The 19,542-nt window shown below is 41.6% G+C and overlaps 19 non-coding genes across 19 annotated transcripts; all 19 read left to right on the top strand.

The window, feature by feature from the left end:
• Positions 1–186: 186 nt before the first annotated feature.
• On the top strand, positions 187–258 carry Trnae-uuc (transfer RNA glutamic acid (anticodon UUC)). Its single transcript has one exon. It is a non-coding gene; the product is annotated as a tRNA-Glu (tRNA).
• A 1,540-nt stretch (positions 259–1,798) lies between these two features.
• On the top strand, positions 1,799–1,870 carry Trnae-uuc (transfer RNA glutamic acid (anticodon UUC)). The gene has a single exon. It is a non-coding gene; the product is annotated as a tRNA-Glu (tRNA).
• Positions 1,871–2,593: 723 nt separating this feature from the next.
• Positions 2,594–2,665, top strand: Trnae-uuc (transfer RNA glutamic acid (anticodon UUC)). Its single transcript has one exon. It is a non-coding gene; the product is annotated as a tRNA-Glu (tRNA).
• Positions 2,666–3,399: 734 nt separating this feature from the next.
• On the top strand, positions 3,400–3,471 carry Trnae-uuc (transfer RNA glutamic acid (anticodon UUC)). Its single transcript has one exon. It is a non-coding gene; the product is annotated as a tRNA-Glu (tRNA).
• A 723-nt stretch (positions 3,472–4,194) lies between these two features.
• Positions 4,195–4,266, top strand: Trnae-uuc (transfer RNA glutamic acid (anticodon UUC)). The gene has a single exon. It is a non-coding gene; the product is annotated as a tRNA-Glu (tRNA).
• Positions 4,267–4,989: 723 nt separating this feature from the next.
• On the top strand, positions 4,990–5,061 carry Trnae-uuc (transfer RNA glutamic acid (anticodon UUC)). The gene has a single exon. It is a non-coding gene; the product is annotated as a tRNA-Glu (tRNA).
• Positions 5,062–5,784: 723 nt separating this feature from the next.
• Trnae-uuc (transfer RNA glutamic acid (anticodon UUC)) lies at positions 5,785–5,856 on the top strand. Its single transcript has one exon. It is a non-coding gene; the product is annotated as a tRNA-Glu (tRNA).
• A 1,529-nt stretch (positions 5,857–7,385) lies between these two features.
• On the top strand, positions 7,386–7,457 carry Trnae-uuc (transfer RNA glutamic acid (anticodon UUC)). The gene has a single exon. It is a non-coding gene; the product is annotated as a tRNA-Glu (tRNA).
• A 734-nt stretch (positions 7,458–8,191) lies between these two features.
• Positions 8,192–8,263, top strand: Trnae-uuc (transfer RNA glutamic acid (anticodon UUC)). The gene has a single exon. It is a non-coding gene; the product is annotated as a tRNA-Glu (tRNA).
• A 1,529-nt stretch (positions 8,264–9,792) lies between these two features.
• On the top strand, positions 9,793–9,864 carry Trnae-uuc (transfer RNA glutamic acid (anticodon UUC)). Its single transcript has one exon. It is a non-coding gene; the product is annotated as a tRNA-Glu (tRNA).
• A 1,371-nt stretch (positions 9,865–11,235) lies between these two features.
• Positions 11,236–11,307, top strand: Trnae-uuc (transfer RNA glutamic acid (anticodon UUC)). The gene has a single exon. It is a non-coding gene; the product is annotated as a tRNA-Glu (tRNA).
• A 734-nt stretch (positions 11,308–12,041) lies between these two features.
• Positions 12,042–12,113, top strand: Trnae-uuc (transfer RNA glutamic acid (anticodon UUC)). Its single transcript has one exon. It is a non-coding gene; the product is annotated as a tRNA-Glu (tRNA).
• A 2,335-nt stretch (positions 12,114–14,448) lies between these two features.
• Trnae-uuc (transfer RNA glutamic acid (anticodon UUC)) lies at positions 14,449–14,520 on the top strand. The gene has a single exon. It is a non-coding gene; the product is annotated as a tRNA-Glu (tRNA).
• A 734-nt stretch (positions 14,521–15,254) lies between these two features.
• Positions 15,255–15,326, top strand: Trnae-uuc (transfer RNA glutamic acid (anticodon UUC)). The gene has a single exon. It is a non-coding gene; the product is annotated as a tRNA-Glu (tRNA).
• A 722-nt stretch (positions 15,327–16,048) lies between these two features.
• On the top strand, positions 16,049–16,120 carry Trnae-uuc (transfer RNA glutamic acid (anticodon UUC)). Its single transcript has one exon. It is a non-coding gene; the product is annotated as a tRNA-Glu (tRNA).
• A 734-nt stretch (positions 16,121–16,854) lies between these two features.
• Positions 16,855–16,926, top strand: Trnae-uuc (transfer RNA glutamic acid (anticodon UUC)). Its single transcript has one exon. It is a non-coding gene; the product is annotated as a tRNA-Glu (tRNA).
• A 734-nt stretch (positions 16,927–17,660) lies between these two features.
• Positions 17,661–17,732, top strand: Trnae-uuc (transfer RNA glutamic acid (anticodon UUC)). Its single transcript has one exon. It is a non-coding gene; the product is annotated as a tRNA-Glu (tRNA).
• A 722-nt stretch (positions 17,733–18,454) lies between these two features.
• On the top strand, positions 18,455–18,526 carry Trnae-uuc (transfer RNA glutamic acid (anticodon UUC)). Its single transcript has one exon. It is a non-coding gene; the product is annotated as a tRNA-Glu (tRNA).
• A 734-nt stretch (positions 18,527–19,260) lies between these two features.
• Trnae-uuc (transfer RNA glutamic acid (anticodon UUC)) lies at positions 19,261–19,332 on the top strand. The gene has a single exon. It is a non-coding gene; the product is annotated as a tRNA-Glu (tRNA).
• Positions 19,333–19,542: the final 210 nt, after the last annotated feature.

Here is a 19,542-nt window from a genome sequence, read left to right as displayed (position 1 = left end):
GTTTGTAGTTGACGCAAATACATGCTACAATACGATATATCAGTTTAAACAAGTCTCTAACACACTTGATATACATGTATTCATTAATGTCAGGTCGTCATTCTCATGCACAAGAACTCTGTGCACAAAGACGGCAGGAATACAGCCAGCATTCAGTCCTTCAACATTGCCTGTAAAATATCAGCTTCCAATGTGGTCTAGTGGTTAGGATTCCTGGCTTTCACCCAGGCGGCCCGGGTTCGATTCCCGGCATTGGAACAAATTCTTTTACCATCTGACAAGAAATTGAGTTCAATTTCAAGAAGTATATATTAGTCACGTGCAAAGTCAAAAGTAAAAGGCATGCATATTACGTCATAGGAATAAATTCCTGGCTTTGGAACAATTAATTCATCTCACAAGAAAGTGAGTTCACATCAAGAAGTATACATATGTCATGCGTACAGTCAGAAGTAAAATACATGCATCTAAAGTCCTAGATTTATCTTCATGTACATCCCAGTGTCCACATCTTCCAATAAATACATCAGGTAAGCCAATGTGTCATTGCGCAAGACTATCCCACCCCTTACACAACAGTTGTTGAAACACACCACCAGACGTTTCCCTCGGCAAGGGCACATAACTTCCACCACATCAGTCACATCTTAAAGTGAGCCCCATCTCGTCAGTTCCGTCTCTGTGGCGCAATCGGTTAGCGCGTTCGGCTGTTAACCGAAAGGTTGGTGGTTCAAGCCCACCCAGGGACGCACTTGCTTTTTGTAAACATCAGTACTTGATATTTCGCTCTTTTGGATTTTACAGATGTTTGTAGTTGACGCAAATACATGCTACAATACGATATATCAGTTTAAACAAGTCTCTAACACACTTGATATACATGTATTCATTAATGTCAGGTCGTCATTCTCATGCACAAGAACTCTGTGCACAAAGACGGCAGGAATACAGCCAGCATTCAGTCCTTCAACATTGCCTGTAAAATATCAGCTTCCAATGTGGTCTAGTGGTTAGGATTCCTGGCTTTCACCCAGGCGGCCCGGGTTCGATTCCCGGCACTGGAACAAATTCTTTTACCATCTGACAAGAAATTGAGTTCAATTTCAAGAAGTATATATTAGTCACGTGCAAAGTCAAAAGTAAAAGGCATGCATATTACTTCATAGGAATAAATTCCTGGCTTTGGAACAATTAATTCATCTCACAAGAAAGTGAGTTCACATCAAGAAGTATACATATGTCATGCGTACAGTCAGAAGTAAAATACATGCATCTAAAGTCCTAGATTTATCTTCATGTACATCCCAGTGTCCACATCTTCCAATAAATACATCAGGTAAGCCAATGTGTCATTGCGCAAGACTATCCCACCCCTTACACAACAGTTGTTGAAACACACCACCAGACGTTTCCCTCGGCAAGGGCACATAGCTTCCACCACATCAGTCACATCTTAAAGTGAGCCCCATCTCGTCAGTTCCGTCTCTGTGGCGCAATCGGTTAGCGCGTTCGGCTGTTAACCGAAAGGTTGGTGGTTCAAGCCCACCCAGGGACGCCCTTGCTTTTTGTAAACATCAGTACTTGATATTTCGCTCTTTTGGATTTTACAGATGTTTGTAGTTGACGCAAATACATGCTACAATACGATATATCAGTTTAAACAAGTCTCTAACACACTTGATATACATGTATTCATTAATGTCAGGTCGTCATTCTCATGCACAAGAACTCTGTGCACAAAGACGGCAGGAATACAGCCAGCATTCAGTCCTTCAACATTGCCTGTAAAATATCAGCTTCCAATGTGGTCTAGTGGTTAGGATTCCTGGCTTTCACCCAGGCGGCCCGGGTTCGATTCCCGGCATTGGAACAAATTCTTTTACCATCTGACAAGAAATTGAGTTCAATTTCAAGAAGTATATATTAGTCACGTGCAAAGTCAAAAGTAAAAGGCATGCATATTCCTTCATAGGAATAAATTCCTGGCTTTGGAACAATTAATTCATCTCACAAGAAAGTGAGTTCACATCAAGAAGTATACATATGTCATGCGTACAGTCAGAAGTAAAATACATGCATCTAAAGTCCTAGATTTATCTTCATGTACATCCCAGTGTCCACATCTTCCAATACATACATCAGGTAAGCCAATGTGTCATTGTGCAAGACTATCCCACCCCTTACACAACAGTTGTTGAAACACACCACGAGAGCAAGGGCACATAGCTTCCACCACATCAGTCACATCTTAAAGTGAGCCCCATCTCGTCAGTTCCGTCTCTGTGGCGCAATCGGTTAGCGCGTTCGGCTGTTAACCGAAAGGTTGGTGGTTCAAGCCCACCCAGGGACGCCCTTGCTTTTTGTAAACATCAGTACTTGATATTTCGCTCTTTTGGATTTTACAGATGTTTGTAGTTGACGCAAATACATGCTACAATACGATATATCAGTTTAAACAAGTCTCTAACACACTTGATATACATGTATTCATTAATGTCAGGTCGTCATTCTCATGCACAAGAACTCTGTGCACAAAGACGGCAGGAATACAGCCAGCATTCAGTCCTTCAACATTGCCTGTAAAATATCAGCTTCCAATGTGGTCTAGTGGTTAGGATTCCTGGCTTTCACCCAGGCGGCCCGGGTTCGATTCCCGGCATTGGAACAAATTCTTTTACCATCTGACAAGAAATTGAGTTCAATTTCAAGAAGTATATATTAGTCACGTGCAAAGTCAAAAGTAAAAGGCATGCATATTCCTTCATAGGAATAAATTCCTGGCTTTGGAACAATTAATTCATCTCACAAGAAAGTGAGTTCACATCAAGAAGTATACATATGTCATGCGTACAGTCAGAAGTAAAATACATGCATCTAAAGTCCTAGATTTATCTTCATGTACATCCCAGTGTCCACATCTTCCAATAAATACATCAGGTAAGCCAATGTGTCATTGCGCAAGACTATCCCACCCCTTACACAACAGTTGTTGAAACACACCACCAGACGTTTCCCTCGGCAAGGGCACATAGCTTCCACCACATCAGTCACATCTTAAAGTGAGCCCCATCTCGTCAGTTCCGTCTCTGTGGCGCAATCGGTTAGCGCGTTCGGCTGTTAACCGAAAGGTTGGTGGTTCAAGCCCACCCAGGGACGCCCTTGCTTTTTGTAAACATCAGTACTTGATATTTCGCTCTTTTGGATTTTACAGATGTTTGTAGTTGACGCAAATACATGCTACAATACGATATATCAGTTTAAACAAGTCTCTAACACACTTGATATACATGTATTCATTAATGTCAGGTCGTCATTCTCATGCACAAGAACTCTGTGCACAAAGACGGCAGGAATACAGCCAGCATTCAGTCCTTCAACATTGCCTGTAAAATATCAGCTTCCAATGTGGTCTAGTGGTTAGGATTCCTGGCTTTCACCCAGGCGGCCCGGGTTCGATTCCCGGCATTGGAACAAATTCTTTTACCATCTGACAAGAAATTGAGTTCAATTTCAAGAAGTATATATTAGTCACGTGCAAAGTCAAAAGTAAAAGGCATGCATATTACGTCATAGGAATAAATTCCTGGCTTTGGAACAATTAATTCATCTCACAAGAAAGTGAGTTCACATCAAGAAGTATACATATGTCATGCGTACAGTCAGAAGTAAAATACATGCATCTAAAGTCCTAGATTTATCTTCATGTACATCCCAGTGTCCACATCTTCCAATACATACATCAGGTAAGCCAATGTGTCATTGTGCAAGACTATCCCACCCCTTACACAACAGTTGTTGAAACACACCACGAGAGCAAGGGCACATAGCTTCCACCACATCAGTCACATCTTAAAGTGAGCCCCATCTCGTCAGTTCCGTCTCTGTGGCGCAATCGGTTAGCGCGTTCGGCTGTTAACCGAAAGGTTGGTGGTTCAAGCCCACCCAGGGACGCCCTTGCTTTTTGTAAACATCAGTACTTGATATTTCGCTCTTTTGGATTTTACAGATGTTTGTAGTTGACGCAAATACATGCTACAATACGATATATCAGTTTAAACAAGTCTCTAACACACTTGATATACATGTATTCATTAATGTCAGGTCGTCATTCTCATGCACAAGAACTCTGTGCACAAAGACGGCAGGAATACAGCCAGCATTCAGTCCTTCAACATTGCCTGTAAAATATCAGCTTCCAATGTGGTCTAGTGGTTAGGATTCCTGGCTTTCACCCAGGCGGCCCGGGTTCGATTCCCGGCATTGGAACAAATTCTTTTACCATCTGACAAGAAATTGAGTTCAATTTCAAGAAGTATATATTAGTCACGTGCAAAGTCAAAAGTAAAAGGCATGCATATTACGTCATAGGAATAAATTCCTGGCTTTGGAACAATTAATTCATCTCACAAGAAAGTGAGTTCACATCAAGAAGTATACATATGTCATGCGTACAGTCAGAAGTAAAATACATGCATCTAAAGTCCTAGATTTATCTTCATGTACATCCCAGTGTCCACATCTTCCAATACATACATCAGGTAAGCCAATGTGTCATTGTGCAAGACTATCCCACCCCTTACACAACAGTTGTTGAAACACACCACGAGAGCAAGGGCACATAGCTTCCACCACATCAGTCACATCTTAAAGTGAGCCCCATCTCGTCAGTTCCGTCTCTGTGGCGCAATCGGTTAGCGCGTTCGGCTGTTAACCGAAAGGTTGGTGGTTCAAGCCCACCCAGGGACGCCCTTGCTTTTTGTAAACATCAGTACTTGATATTTCGCTCTTTTGGATTTTACAGATGTTTGTAGTTGACGCAAATACATGCTACAATACGATATATCAGTTTAAACAAGTCTCTAACACACTTGATATACATGTATTCATTAATGTCAGGTCGTCATTCTCATGCACAAGAACTCTGTGCACAAAGACGGCAGGAATACAGCCAGCATTCAGTCCTTCAACATTGCCTGTAAAATATCAGCTTCCAATGTGGTCTAGTGGTTAGGATTCCTGGCTTTCACCCAGGCGGCCCGGGTTCGATTCCCGGCATTGGAACAAATTCTTTTACCATCTGACAAGAAATTGAGTTCAATTTCAAGAAGTATATATTAGTCACGTGCAAAGTCAAAAGTAAAAGGCATGCATATTACGTCATAGGAATAAATTCCTGGCTTTGGAACAATTAATTCATCTCACAAGAAAGTGAGTTCACATCAAGAAGTATACATATGTCATGCGTACAGTCAGAAGTAAAATACATGCATCTAAAGTCCTAGATTTATCTTCATGTACATCCCAGTGTCCACATCTTCCAATACATACATCAGGTAAGCCAATGTGTCATTGTGCAAGACTATCCCACCCCTTACACAACAGTTGTTGAAACACACCACGAGAGCAAGGGCACATAGCTTCCACCACATCAGTCACATCTTAAAGTGAGCCCCATCTCGTCAGTTCCGTCTCTGTGGCGTAATCGGTTAGCGCGTTCGGCTGTTAACCGAAAGGTTGGTGGTTCAAGCCCACCCAGGGACGCACTTGCTTTTTGTAAACATCAGTACTTGATATTTCGCTCTTTTGGATTTTACAGATGTTTGTAGTTGACGCAAATACATGCTACAATACGATATATCAGTTTAAACAAGTCTCTAACACACTTGATATACATGTATTCATTAATGTCAGGTCGTCATTCTCATGCACAAGAACTCTGTGCACAAAGACGGCAGGAATACAGCCAGCATTCAGTCCTTCAACATTGCCTGTAAAATATCAGCTTCCAATGTGGTCTAGTGGTTAGGATTCCTGGCTTTCACCCAGGCGGCCCGGGTTCGATTCCCGGCATTGGAACAAATTCTTTTACCATCTGACAAGAAATTGAGTTCAATTTCAAGAAGTATATATTAGTCACGTGCAAAGTCAAAAGTAAAAGGCATGCATATTACGTCATAGGAATAAATTCCTGGCTTTGGAACAATTAATTCATCTCACAAGAAAGTGAGTTCACATCAAGAAGTATACATATGTCATGCGTACAGTCAGAAGTAAAATACATGCATCTAAAGTCCTAGATTTATCTTCATGTACATCCCAGTGTCCACATCTTCCAATAAATACATCAGGTAAGCCAATGTGTCATTGCGCAAGACTATCCCACCCCTTACACAACAGTTGTTGAAACACACCACCAGACGTTTCCCTCGGCAAGGGCACATAGCTTCCACCACATCAGTCACATCTTAAAGTGAGCCCCATCTCGTCAGTTCCGTCTCTGTGGCGCAATCGGTTAGCGCGTTCGGCTGTTAACCGAAAGGTTGGTGGTTCAAGCCCACCCAGGGACGCACTTGCTTTTTGTAAACATCAGTACTTGATATTTCGCTCTTTTGGATTTTACAGATGTTTGTAGTTGACGCAAATACATGCTACAATACGATATATCAGTTTAAACAAGTCTCTAACACACTTGATATACATGTATTCATTAATGTCAGGTCGTCATTCTCATGCACAAGAACTCTGTGCACAAAGACGGCAGGAATACAGCCAGCATTCAGTCCTTCAACATTGCCTGTAAAATATCAGCTTCCAATGTGGTCTAGTGGTTAGGATTCCTGGCTTTCACCCAGGCGGCCCGGGTTCGATTCCCGGCACTGGAACAAATTCTTTTACCATCTGACAAGAAATTGAGTTCAATTTCAAGAAGTATATATTAGTCACGTGCAAAGTCAAAAGTAAAAGGCATGCATATTACGTCATAGGAATAAATTCCTGGCTTTGGAACAATTAATTCATCTCACAAGAAAGTGAGTTCACATCAAGAAGTATACATATGTCATGCGTACAGTCAGAAGTAAAATACATGCATCTAAAGTCCTAGATTTATCTTCATGTACATCCCAGTGTCCACATCTTCCAATACATACATCAGGTAAGCCAATGTGTCATTGTGCAAGACTATCCCACCCCTTACACAACAGTTGTTGAAACACACCACGAGAGCAAGGGCACATAGCTTCCACCACATCAGTCACATCTTAAAGTGAGCCCCATCTCGTCAGTTCCGTCTCTGTGGCGCAATCGGTTAGCGCGTTCGGCTGTTAACCGAAAGGTTGGTGGTTCAAGCCCACCCAGGGACGCACTTGCTTTTTGTAAACATCAGTACTTGATATTTCGCTCTTTTGGATTTTACAGATGTTTGTAGTTGACGCAAATACATGCTACAATACGATATATCAGTTTAAACAAGTCTCTAACACACTTGATATACATGTATTCATTAATGTCAGGTCGTCATTCTCATGCACAAGAACTCTGTGCACAAAGACGGCAGGAATACAGCCAGCATTCAGTCCTTCAACATTGCCTGTAAAATATCAGCTTCCAATGTGGTCTAGTGGTTAGGATTCCTGGCTTTCACCCAGGCGGCCCGGGTTCGATTCCCGGCATTGGAACAAATTCTTTTACCATCTGACAAGAAATTGAGTTCAATTTCAAGAAGTATATATTAGTCACGTGCAAAGTCAAAAGTAAAAGGCATGCATATTACGTCATAGGAATAAATTCCTGGCTTTGGAACAATTAATTCATCTCACAAGAAAGTGAGTTCACATCAAGAAGTATACATATGTCATGCGTACAGTCAGAAGTAAAATACATGCATCTAAAGTCCTAGATTTATCTTCATGTACATCCCAGTGTCCACATCTTCCAATAAATACATCAGGTAAGCCAATGTGTCATTGCGCAAGACTATCCCACCCCTTACACAACAGTTGTTGAAACACACCACCAGACGTTTCCCTCGGCAAGGGCACATAACTTCCACCACATCAGTCACATCTTAAAGTGAGCCCCATCTCGTCAGTTCCGTCTCTGTGGCGCAATCGGTTAGCGCGTTCGGCTGTTAACCGAAAGGTTGGTGGTTCAAGCCCACCCAGGGACGCACTTGCTTTTTGTAAACATCAGTACTTGATATTTCGCTCTTTTGGATTTTACAGATGTTTGTAGTTGACGCAAATACATGCTACAATACGATATATCAGTTTAAACAAGTCTCTAACACACTTGATATACATGTATTCATTAATGTCAGGTCGTCATTCTCATGCACAAGAACTCTGTGCACAAAGACGGCAGGAATACAGCCAGCATTCAGTCCTTCAACATTGCCTGTAAAATATCAGCTTCCAATGTGGTCTAGTGGTTAGGATTCCTGGCTTTCACCCAGGCGGCCCGGGTTCGATTCCCGGCATTGGAACAAATTCTTTTACCATCTGACAAGAAATTGAGTTCAATTTCAAGAAGTATATATTAGTCACGTGCAAAGTCAAAAGTAAAAGGCATGCATATTACGTCATAGGAATAAATTCCTGGCTTTGGAACAATTAATTCATCTCACAAGAAAGTGAGTTCACATCAAGAAGTATACATATGTCATGCGTACAGTCAGAAGTAAAATACATGCATCTAAAGTCCTAGATTTATCTTCATGTACATCCCAGTGTCCACATCTTCCAATAAATACATCAGGTAAGCCAATGTGTCATTGCGCAAGACTATCCCACCCCTTACACAACAGTTGTTGAAACACACCACCAGACGTTTCCCTCGGCAAGGGCACATAACTTCCACCACATCAGTCACATCTTAAAGTGAGCCCCATCTCGTCAGTTCCGTCTCTGTGGCGCAATCGGTTAGCGCGTTCGGCTGTTAACCGAAAGGTTGGTGGTTCAAGCCCACCCAGGGACGCACTTGCTTTTTGTAAACATCAGTACTTGATATTTCGCTCTTTTGGATTTTACAGATGTTTGTAGTTGACGCAAATACATGCTACAATACGATATATCAGTTTAAACAAGTCTCTAACACACTTGATATACATGTATTCATTAATGTCAGGTCGTCATTCTCATGCACAAGAACTCTGTGCACAAAGACGGCAGGAATACAGCCAGCATTCAGTCCTTCAACATTGCCTGTAAAATATCAGCTTCCAATGTGGTCTAGTGGTTAGGATTCCTGGCTTTCACCCAGGCGGCCCGGGTTCCATTCCCGGCATTGGAACAAATTCTTTTACCATCTGACAAGAAATTGACTTCAATTTCAAGAAGTATATATTAGTCACGTGCAAAGTCAAAAGTAAAAGGCATGCATATTACGTCATAGGAATAAATTCCTGGCTTTGGAACAATTAATTCATCTCACAAGAAAGTGAGTTCACATCAAGAAGTATACATATGTCATGCGTACAGTCAGAAGTAAAATACATGCATCTAAAGTCCTAGATTTATCTTCATGTACATCCCAGTGTCCACATCTTCCAATACATACATCAGGTAAGCCAATGTGTCATTGTGCAAGACTATCCCACCCCTTACACAACAGTTGTTGAAACACACCACGAGAGCAAGGGCACATAGCTTCCACCACATCAGTCACATCTTAAAGTGAGCCCCATCTCGTCAGTTCCGTCTCTGTGGCGCAATCGGTTAGCGCGTTCGGCTGTTAACCGAAAGGTTGGTGGTTCAAGCCCACCCAGGGACGCACTTGCTTTTTGTAAACATCAGTACTTGATATTTCGCTCTTTTGGATTTTACAGATGTTTGTAGTTGACGCAAATACATGCTACAATACGATATATCAGTTTAAACAAGTCTCTAACACACTTGATATACATGTATTCATTAATGTCAGGTCGTCATTCTCATGCACAAGAACTCTGTGCACAAAGACGGCAGGAATACAGCCAGCATTCAGTCCTTCAACATTGCCTGTAAAATATCAGCTTCCAATGTGGTCTAGTGGTTAGGATTCCTGGCTTTCACCCAGGCGGCCCGGGTTCGATTCCCGGCATTGGAACAAATTCTTTTACCATCTGACAAGAAATTGACTTCAATTTCAAGAAGTATATATTAGTCACGTGCAAAGTCAAAAGTAAAAGGCATGCATATTACGTCATAGGAATAAATTCCTGGCTTTGGAACAATTAATTCATCTCACAAGAAAGTGAGTTCACATCAAGAAGTATACATATGTCATGCGTACAGTCAGAAGTAAAATACATGCATCTAAAGTCCTAGATTTATCTTCATGTACATCCCAGTGTCCACATCTTCCAATAAATACATCAGGTAAGCCAATGTAAGCCGGCTGTTAACCGAAAGGTTGGTGGTTCAAGCCCACCCAGGGACGCACTTGCTTTTTGTAAACATCAGTACTTGATATTTCGCTCTTTTGGATTTTACAGATGTTTGTAGTTGACGCAAATACATGCTACAATACGATATATCAGTTTAAACAAGTCTCTAACACACTTGATATACATGTATTCATTAATGTCAGGTCGTCATTCTCATGCACAAGAACTCTGTGCACAAAGACGGCAGGAATACAGCCAGCATTCAGTCCTTCAACATTGCCTGTAAAATATCAGCTTCCAATGTGGTCTAGTGGTTAGGATTCCTGGCTTTCACCCAGGCGGCCCGGGTTCCATTCCCGGCATTGGAACAAATTCTTTTACCATCTGACAAGAAATTGAGTTCAATTTCAAGAAGTATATATTAGTCACGTGCAAAGTCAAAAGTAAAAGGCATGCATATTACGTCATAGGAATAAATTCCTGGCTTTGGAACAATTAATTCATCTCACAAGAAAGTGAGTTCACATCAAGAAGTATACATATGTCATGCGTACAGTCAGAAGTAAAATACATGCATCTAAAGTCCTAGATTTATCTTCATGTACATCCCAGTGTCCACATCTTCCAATACATACATCAGGTAAGCCAATGTGTCATTGCGCAAGACTATCCCACCCCTTACACAACAGTTGTTGAAACACACCACGAGAGCAAGGGCACATAGCTTCCACCACATCAGTCACATCTTAAAGTGAGCCCCATCTCGTCAGTTCCGTCTCTGTGGCGCAATCGGTTAGCGCGTTCGGCTGTTAACCGAAAGGTTGGTGGTTCAAGCCCACCCAGGGACGCACTTGCTTTTTGTAAACATCAGTACTTGATATTTCGCTCTTTTGGATTTTACAGATGTTTGTAGTTGACGCAAATACATGCTACAATACGATATATCAGTTTAAACAAGTCTCTAACACACTTGATATACATGTATTCATTAATGTCAGGTCGTCATTCTCATGCACAAGAACTCTGTGCACAAAGACGGCAGGAATACAGCCAGCATTCAGTCCTTCAACATTGCCTGTAAAATATCAGCTTCCAATGTGGTCTAGTGGTTAGGATTCCTGGCTTTCACCCAGGCGGCCCGGGTTCGATTCCCGGCATTGGAACAAATTCTTTTACCATCTGACAAGAAATTGAGTTCAATTTCAAGAAGTATATATTAGTCACGTGCAAAGTCAAAAGTAAAAGGCATGCATATTACGTCATAGGAATAAATTCCTGGCTTTGGAACAATTAATTCATCTCACAAGAAAGTGAGTTCACATCAAGAAGTATACATATGTCATGCGTACAGTCAGAAGTAAAATACATGCATCTAAAGTACTAGATTTATCTTCATGTACATCCCAGTGTCCACATCTTCCAATAAATACATCAGGTAAGCCAATGTGTCATTGCGCAAGACTATCCCACCGCTTACACAACAGTTGTTGAAACACACCACCAGACGTTTCCCTCGGCAAGGGCACATAACTTCCACCACATCAGTCACATCTTAAAGTGAGCCCCATCTCGTCAGTTCCGTTTCTGTGGCGCAATCGGTTAGCGCGTTCGGCTGTTAACCGAAAGGTTGGTGGTTCAAGCCCACCCAGGGACGCACTTGCTTTTTGTAAACATCAGTACTTGATATTTCGCTCTTTTGGATTTTACAGATGTTTGTAGTTGACGCAAATACATGCTACAATACGATATATCAGTTTAAACAAGTCTCTAACACACTTGATATACATGTATTCATTAATGTCAGGTCGTCATTCTCATGCACAAGAACTCTGTGCACAAAGACGGCAGGAATACAGCCAGCATTCAGTCCTTCAACATTGCCTGTAAAATATCAGCTTCCAATGTGGTCTAGTGGTTAGGATTCCTGGCTTTCACCCAGGCGGCCCGGGTTCGATTCCCGGCATTGGAACAAATTCTTTTACCATCTGACAAGAAATTGAGTTCAATTTCAAGAAGTATATATTAGTCACGTGCAAAGTCAAAAGTAAAAGGCATGCATATTACGTCATAGGAATAAATTCCTGGCTTTGGAACAATTAATTCATCTCACAAGAAAGTGAGTTCACATCAAGAAGTATACATATGTCATGCGTACAGTCAGAAGTAAAATACATGCATCTAAAGTCCTAGATTTATCTTCATGTACATCCCAGTGTCCACATCTTCCAATAAATACATCAGGTAAGCCAATGTGTCATTGCGCAAGACTATCCCACCGCTTACACAACAGTTGTTGAAACACACCACCAGACGTTTCCCTCGGCAAGGGCACATAACTTCCACCACATCAGTCACATCTTAAAGTGAGCCCCATCTCGTCAGTTCCGTCTCTGTGGCGCAATCGGTTAGCGCGTTCGGCTGTTAACCGAAAGGTTGGTGGTTCAAGCCCACCCAGGGACGCACTTGCTTTTTGTAAACATCAGTACTTGATATTTCGCTCTTTTGGATTTTACAGATGTTTGTAGTTGACGCAAATACATGCTACAATACGATATATCAGTTTAAACAAGTCTCTAACACACTTGATATACATGTATTCATTAATGTCAGGTCGTCATTCTCATGCACAAGAACTCTGTGCACAAAGACGGCAGGAATACAGCCAGCATTCAGTCCTTCAACATTGCCTGTAAAATATCAGCTTCCAATGTGGTCTAGTGGTTAGGATTCCTGGCTTTCGCCCAAGCGGCCCGGGTTCGATTCCCGGCATTGGAACAAATTCTTTTACCATCTGACAAGAAATTGAGTTCAATTTCAAGAAGTATATATTAGTCACGTGCAAAGTCAAAAGTAAAAGGCATGCATATTACGTCATAGGAATAAATTCCTGGCTTTGGAACAATTAATTCATCTCACAAGAAAGTGAGTTCACATCAAGAAGTATACATATGTCATGCGTACAGTCAGAAGTAAAATACATGCATCTAAAGTCCTAGATTTATCTTCATGTACATCCCAGTGTCCACATCTTCCAATACATACATCAGGTAAGCCAATGTGTCATTGCGCAAGACTATCCCACCCCTTACACAACAGTTGTTGAAACACACCACGAGAGCAAGGGCACATAGCTTCCACCACATCAGTCACATCTTAAAGTGAGCCCCATCTCGTCAGTTCCGTCTCTGTGGCGCAATCGGTTAGCGCGTTCGGCTGTTAACCGAAAGGTTGGTGGTTCAAGCCCACCCAGGGACGCACTTGCTTTTTGTAAACATCAGTACTTGATATTTCGCTCTTTTGGATTTTACAGATGTTTGTAGTTGACGCAAATACATGCTACAATACGATATATCAGTTTAAACAAGTCTCTAACACACTTGATATACATGTATTCATTAATGTCAGGTCGTCATTCTCATGCACAAGAACTCTGTGCACAAAGACGGCAGGAATACAGCCAGCATTCAGTCCTTCAACATTGCCTGTAAAATATCAGCTTCCAATGTGGTCTAGTGGTTAGGATTCCTGGCTTTCGCCCAAGCGGCCCGGGTTCGATTCCCGGCATTGGAACAAATTCTTTTACCATCTGACAAGAAATTGAGTTCAATTTCAAGAAGTATATATTAGTCACGTGCAAAGTCAAAAGTAAAAGGCATGCATATTACGTCATAGGAATAAATTCCTGGCTTTGGAACAATTAATTCATCTCACAAGAAAGTGAGTTCACATCAAGAAGTATACATATGTCATGCGTACAGTCAGAAGTAAAATACATGCATCTAAAGTCCTAGATTTATCTTCATGTACATCCCAGTGTCCACATCTTCCAATAAATACATCAGGTAAGCCAATGTGTCATTGCGCAAGACTATCCCACCGCTTACACAACAGTTGTTGAAACACACCACCAGACGTTTCCCTCGGCAAGGGCACATAGCTTCCTCCACATCAGTCACATCTTAAAGTGAGCCCCATCTCGTCAGTTCCGTCTCTGTGGCGCAATCGGTTAGCGCGTTCGGCTGTTAACCGAAAGGTTGGTGGTTCAAGCCCACCCAGGGACGCACTTGCTTTTTGTAAACATCAGTACTTGATATTTCGCTCTTTTGGATTTTACAGATGTTTGTAGTTGACGCAAATACATGCTACAATACGATATATCAGTTTAAACAAGTCTCTAACACACTTGATATACATGTATTCATTAATGTCAGGTCGTCATTCTCATGCACAAGAACTCTGTGCACAAAGACGGCAGGAATACAGCCAGCATTCAGTCCTTCAACACTGCCTGTAAAATATCAGCTTCCAATGTGGTCTAGTGGTTAGGATTCCTGGCTTTCACCCAGGCGGCCCGGGTTCGATTCCCGGCATTGGAACAAATTCTTTTACCATCTGACAAGAAATTGAGTTCAATTTCAAGAAGTATATATTAGTCACGTGCAAAGTCAAAAGTAAAAGGCATGCATATTACGTCATAGGAATAAATTCCTGGCTTTGGAACAATTAATTCATCTCACAAGAAAGTGAGTTCACATCAAGAAGTATACATATGTCATGCGTACAGTCAGAAGTAAAATACATGCATCTAAAGTACTAGATTTATCTTCATGTACATCCCAGTGTCCACATCTTCCAATAAATACATCAGGTAAGCCAATGTGTCATTGCGCAAGACTATCCCACCGCTTACACAACAGTTGTTGAAACACACCACCAGACGTTTCCCTCGGCAAGGGCACATAACTTCCACCACATCAGTCACATCTTAAAGTGAGCCCCATCTCGTCAGTTCCGTTTCTGTGGCGCAATCGGTTAGCGTGTTCGGCTGTTAACCGAAAGGTTGGTGGTTCAAGCCCACCCAGGGACGCACTTGCTTTTTGTAAACATCAGTACTTGATATTTCGCTCTTTTGGATTTTACAGATGTTTGTAGTTGACGCAAATACATGCTACAATACGATATATCAGTTTAAACAAGTCTCTAACACACTTGATATACATGTATTCATTAATGTCAGGTCGTCATTCTCATGCACAAGAACTCTGTGCACAAAGACGGCAGGAATACAGCCAGCATTCAGTCCTTCAACATTGCCTATAAAATATCAGCTTCCAATGTGGTCTAGTGGTTAGGATTCCTGGCTTTCACCCAGGCGGCCCGGGTTCGATTCCCGGCATTGGAACAAATTCTTTTACCATCTGACAAGAAATTGAGTTCAATTTCAAGAAGTATATATTAGTCACGTGCAAAGTCAAAAGTAAAAGGCATGCATATTACGTCATAGGAATAAATTCCTGGCTTTGGAACAATTAATTCATCTCACAAGAAAGTGAGTTCACATCAAGAAGTATACATATGTCATGCGTACAGTCAGAAGTAAAATACATGCATCTAAAGTCCTAGATTTATCTTCATGTACATCCCAGTGTCCACATCTTCCAATACATACATCAGGTAAGCCAATGTGTCATTGTGCAAGACTATCCCACCCCTTACACAACAGTTGTTGAAACACACCACGAGAGCAAGGGCACATAGCTTCCACCACATCAGTCACATCTTAAAGTGAGCCCCATCTCGTCAGTTCCGTCTCTGTGGCGCAATCGGTTAGCGCGTTCGGCTGTTAACCGAAAGGTTGGTGGTTCAAGCCCACCCAGGGACGCACTTGCTTTTTGTAACATCAGTACTTGATATTTCGCTCTTTTGGATTTTACAGATGTTTGTAGTTGACGCAAATACATGCTACAATACGATATATCAGTTTAAACAAGTCTCTAACACACTTGATATACATGTATTCATTAATGTCAGGTCGTCATTCTCATGCACAAGAACTCTGTGCACAAAGACGGCAGGAATACAGCCAGCATTCAGTCCTTCAACATTGCCTGTAAAATATCAGCTTCCAATGTGGTCTAGTGGTTAGGATTCCTGGCTTTCACCCAGGCGGCCCGGGTTCGATTCCCGGCATTGGAACAAATTCTTTTACCATCTGACAAGAAATTGAGTTCAATTTCAAGAAGTATATATTAGTCACGTGCAAAGTCAAAAGTAAAAGGCATGCATATTACGTCATAGGAATAAATTCCTGGCTTTGGAACAATTAATTCATCTCACAAGAAAGTGAGTTCACATCAAGAAGTATACATATGTCATGCGTACAGTCAGAAGTAAAATACATGCATCTAAAGTCCTAGATTTATCTTCATGTACATCCCAGTGTCCACATCTTCCAATAAATACATCAGGTAAGCCAATGTGTCATTGCGCAAGACTATCCCACCCCTTACACAACAGTTGTTGAAACACACCACCAGACGTTTCCCTCGGCAAGGGCACATAACTTCCACCACATCAGTCACATCTTAAAGTGAGCCCCATCTCGTCAGTTCCGTCTCTGTGGCGCAATCGGTTAGCGCGTTCGGCTGTTAACCGAAAGGTTGGTGGTTCAAGCCCACCCAGGGACGCACTTGCTTTTTGTAAACATCAGTACTTGATATTTCGCTCTTTTGGATTTTACAGATGTTTGTAGTTGACGCAAATACATGCTACAATACGATATATCAGTTTAAACAAGTCTCTAACACACTTGATATACATGTATTCATTAATGTCAGGTCGTCATTCTCATGCACAAGAACTCTGTGCACAAAGACGGCAGGAATACAGCCAGCATTCAGTCCTTCAACATTGCCTGTAAAATATCAGCTTCCAATGTGGTCTAGTGGTTAGGATTCCTGGCTTTCACCCAGGCGGCCCGGGTTCGATTCCCGGCATTGGAACAAATTCTTTTACCATCTGACAAGAAATTGAGTTCAATTTCAAGAAGTATATATTAGTCACGTACAAAGTCAAAAGTAAAAGGCATGCATATTACGTCATAGGAATAAATTCCTGGCTTTGGAACAATTAATTCATCTCACAAGAAAGTGAGTTCACATCAAGAAGTATACATATGTCATGCGTACAGTCAGAAGTAAAATACATGCATCTAAAGTCCTAGATTTATCTTCATGTACATCCCAGTGTCCACATCTTCCAATAAATACATCAGGTAAGCCAATGTGTCATTGCGCAAGACTATCCCACCGCTTACACAACAGTTGTTGAAACACACCACCAGACGTTTCCCTCGGCAAGGGCACATAACTTCCACCACATCAGTCACATCTTAAAGTGAGCCCCATCTCGTCAGTTCCGTCTCTGTGGCGCAATCGGTTAGCGCGTTCGGCTGTTAACCGAAAGGTTGGTGGTTCAAGCCCACCCAGGGACGCACTTGCATTTTGTAAACATCAGTACTTGATATTTCGCTCTTTTGGATTTTACAGATGTTTGTAGTTGACGCAAATACATGCTACAATACGATATATCAGTTTAAACAAGTCTCTAACACACTTGATATACATGTATTCATTAATGTCAGGTCGTCATTCTCATGCACAAGAACTCTGTGCACAAAGACGGCAGGAATACAGCCAGCATTCAGTCCTTCAACATTGCCTATAAAATATCAGCTTCCAATGTGGTCTAGTGGTTAGGATTCCTGGCTTTCACCCAGGCGGCCCGGGTTCGATTCCCGGCATTGGAACAAATTCTTTTACCATCTGACAAGAAATTGAGTTCAATTTCAAGAAGTATATATTAGTCACGTGCAAAGTCAAAAGTAAAAGGCATGCATATTACGTCATAGGAATAAATTCCTGGCTTTGGAACAATTAATTCATCTCACAAGAAAGTGAGTTCACATCAAGAAGTATACATATGTCATGCGTACAGTCAGAAGTAAAATACATGCATCTAAAGTCCTAGATTTATCTTCATGTACATCCCAGTGTCCACATCTTCCAATACATACATCAGGTAAGCCAATGTGTCATTGTGCAAGACTATCCCACCCCTTACACAACAGTTGTTGAAACACACCACGAGAGCAAGGGCACATAGCTTCCACCACATCAGTCACATCTTAAAGTGAGCCCCATCTCGTCAGTTCCGTCTCTGTGGCGCAATCGGTTAGCGCGTTCGGCTGTTAACCGAAAGGTTGGTGGTTCAAGCCCACCCAGGGACGCACTTGCTTTTTGTAACATCAGTACTTGATATTTCGCTCTTTTGGATTTTACAGATGTTTGTAGTTGACGCAAATACATGCTACAATACGATATATCAGTTTAAACAAGTCTCTAACACACTTGATATACATGTATTCATTAATGTCAGGTCGTCATTCTCATGCACAAGAACTCTGTGCACAAAGACGGCAGGAATACAGCCAGCATTCAGTCCTTCAACATTGCCTGTAAAATATCAGCTTCCAATGTGGTCTAGTGGTTAGGATTCCTGGCTTTCACCCAGGCGGCCCGGGTTCGATTCCCGGCATTGGAACAAATTCTTTTACCATCTGACAAGAAATTGAGTTCAATTTCAAGAAGTATATATTAGTCACGTGCAAAGTCAAAAGTAAAAGGCATGCATATTACGTCATAGGAATAAATTCCTGGCTTTGGAACAATTAATTCATCTCACAAGAAAGTGAGTTCACATCAAGAAGTATACATATGTCATGCGTACAGTCAGAAGTAAAATACATGCATCTAAAGTCCTAGATTTATCTTCATGTACATCCCAGTGTCCACATCTTCCAATAAATACATCAGGTAAGCCAATGTGTCATTGCGCAAGACTATCCCACCCCTTACACAACAGTTGTTGAAACACACCACCAGACGTTTCCCTCGGCAAGGGCACATAACTTCCACCACATCAGTCACATCTTAAAGTGAGCCCCATCTCGTCAGTTCCGTCTCTGTGGCGCAATCGGTTAGCGCGTTCGGCTGTTAACCGAAAGGTTGGTGGTTCAAGCCCACCCAGGGACGCACTTGCTTTTTGTAAACATCAGTACTTGATATTTCGCTCTTTTGGATTTTACAGATGTTTGTAGTTGACGCAAATACATGCTACAATACGATATATCAGTTTAAACAAGTCTCTAACACACTTGATATACATGTATTCATTAATGTCAGGTCGTCATTCTCATGCACAAGAACTCTGTGCACAAAGACGGCAGGAATACAGCCAGCATTCAGTCCTTCAACATTGCCTGTAAAATATCAGCTTCCAATGTGGTCTAGTGGTTAGGATTCCTGGCTTTCACCCAGGCGGCCCGGGTTCGATTCCCGGCATTGGAACAAATTCTTTTACCATCTGACAAGAAATTGAGTTCAATTTCAAGAAGTATATATTAGTCACGTACAAAGTCAAAAGTAAAAGGCATGCATATTACGTCATAGGAATAAATTCCTGGCTTTGGAACAATTAATTCATCTCACAAGAAAGTGAGTTCACATCAAGAAGTATACATATGTCATGCGTACAGTCAGAAGTAAAATACATGCATC

Source organism: Haliotis asinina, chromosome 3, assembly GCF_037392515.1.
Source record: "Haliotis asinina isolate JCU_RB_2024 chromosome 3, JCU_Hal_asi_v2, whole genome shotgun sequence".
In the NCBI taxonomy this organism is placed as follows: Eukaryota; Metazoa; Mollusca; class Gastropoda; order Lepetellida; family Haliotidae; genus Haliotis; species Haliotis asinina.
The sequence above is the reverse complement of the archived record's forward strand: the minus strand, read 5'-3'. Positions and strand labels throughout refer to the sequence as shown.